We start from the raw sequence: 2,500 nt of genomic DNA, 5'->3' as shown, positions 1-2,500 counted from the left end.
ATATATATATATATATATATATATATATATATATATATATATATATATATATATATATATATATATATATATATATATGCAAGGAAGAAGGGCAAAGAAGCGGGGCTTAGCTCGGAAGTTGCCAACGAAGATTTCCATCAAGACGGATTGGGCTACCTGCGTCACACTACCTTGATCACAATCGAGAGGACGCGAAGTAAACACTGCGAACTTGTAGACCGGTGTTCGGAATTTTATCTTAATAATATGTCATTATTATGTTTGAATTTATTATTCTTTATTCAATATTTCTAGATTACATCTCCATAAACTTGCTTCCAAAATGCAAGTACTGTGCGTGTACTGCGTGTTGACTATTTTATACTAGATGTTCACACTGTGTAAAGCAAATTGGGATATAACAGGCTCGGACACCAACCTTGGTCGAATGACAGTAGACATGCGAAAATATTCTAAATGTATTTTTTTTTTTTTTTTTCGTTAGTACAGATTCTGACATAACCCCAATGAGGAAATTCTGCGATTCCTGGGCTGGGACAAGACTTTTCAATGAGGTGCTGTCTGCAGCAAGCGTTGACTCGCAGAGCTTGCACTTTGCTTTATGAGGGTCGTCAACCACACGTTCAAGCCAGTTTCGGTAACACCCTTGAACCTTGTGAAGGGCGCCAGGAGGATGCAGTCACGGCCGCAGAAATTAAACTTTCTTTTTCTTTTCTTTTTTAACAAAACATCCCTTTTAATATTGTGGATCACCTGATTGATTTATATAAAAAAGCGATTTTTTCTGATTGTCACATGCTTTTAAATTGCTATCTAAAAAGAATAAAATGAAGTTACGTTATATTTGAAGTGACCTTATATGAGAGGAACGATTAGGTAAAGAAAAATAAAAAAAAATCCTCGTTCTAGACAAGACTACAGACATCGGCACCACGAAGGGCTGTGGAATAGTATGATTTTTTTTTACGACAAAGAAAGTAAGAATGTAAGGTAGATTGCTAGCTTTAGAGAACATCTATACCCATAAAAGTGCAGGAGCAACGGGGGAAAGACTTTTTTAAAAGCATGCTGCAATAGCTGGATAATCATGAAATACCCAAAGAAAACTTTATTGGCTTTGCTTTAGATGACGCTAGCAATATTACTGGCATCCGCAATTCTTTCGTGAAATCAGAACCGGTGTAACAGTCATCCATCTGCCATACTATTCACATCTGTTCTTCGCGAGCCTCAAAGCGTCTTCTTCGTCTGTGCAATGATCTGGTAACAAATATATACAGCCTTTTCCCCGATACGTTTCAAAAAGGAGAACTGAAGCCGACCTACACACTACCAAGAATATTCTCGAGTCTCAGTGATCCATTTATGAAACTATACTTTACATTTACGAAATATATTCTTTCAAAAAGTAATAAGCTCAATCTCCTTTTCCAACAACAGGGACCCATAAGAGTGACTGTTTTGACTTGTATGAGGAATTACTTAGGTGTTACATGAAGAAAGAAGAGATGAAAGAATACATGAATGTCGTACTCATAAACCATAAATTTACCGATGTTTGCATAAACCCTGTAACTACACTACCACTATATATGTATAAATATATACATAATATATATATATATATTTATTTATATTTATATGTATATATATATAAATATATATATATATATATATATATATATATATATATATATATATATGTATTAAGTTTATATATATTTATTTATATTTATATATATATATATATATATATATATATATTTATTTATTTATTTATAATATATTCATATATAATATAGTTATATATATATAATATATATATATAAATATATACATATATATATATATATATATATATATATATATATATATATATATATATATAATTCCTAGTTTTCTTTGATTTCTTCAGAAGACGGGAGTGGGGGTGGGGGTGGGGGTGGGGTGGGGGTAAGGGTAGGCTAATGGGACTAGCACATTTATGTAAAATATTTGCCATTTGTTACTACGTTTGCTATACGTAAGATTGCTTTGATTATGTTTTTCATCGTGTCAAAGTGTTTTCAACTATCAGTGTTTCATTTCCATTAGTGAAACTGATTTGAGTGTATTCAAGTGTACCAAAAGCAGGGTATTTTGTAAGCCTGACTAAGAAAGAGCAGCTTAGATTAATTTGATCTTTGGTCATAGAATCAACAAATATCACACCGTGTGCAGACGATGCTTTACGGAGTCCACTGTCTCCAATTCCCTGTAAATACCATTACTCTACACCACACATACCCTGGCACAGTTCATTATATCAAGTGTCTAGTAATTTCTACCTGGTTTTATATATGGTAGTACATAATAAACACACAGATGTTTCTATTTCAATAGTCCTGTGCACGTATGTGTTCTGTGTACTGAATATTTACGTAGTCACGCGAACCAAAGTGTACGTGTATATAATCTCTCAGAAGAATACTAAAAAGGAGAACCTCCTGGAATTAGCGTA

This window comes from Penaeus chinensis, chromosome 22 (genome assembly GCF_019202785.1).
Source record: "Penaeus chinensis breed Huanghai No. 1 chromosome 22, ASM1920278v2, whole genome shotgun sequence".
NCBI lineage: Eukaryota > Metazoa > Arthropoda > Malacostraca > Decapoda > Penaeidae > Penaeus > Penaeus chinensis.
The sequence above is the reverse complement of the archived record's forward strand: the minus strand, read 5'-3'. Positions refer to the sequence as shown.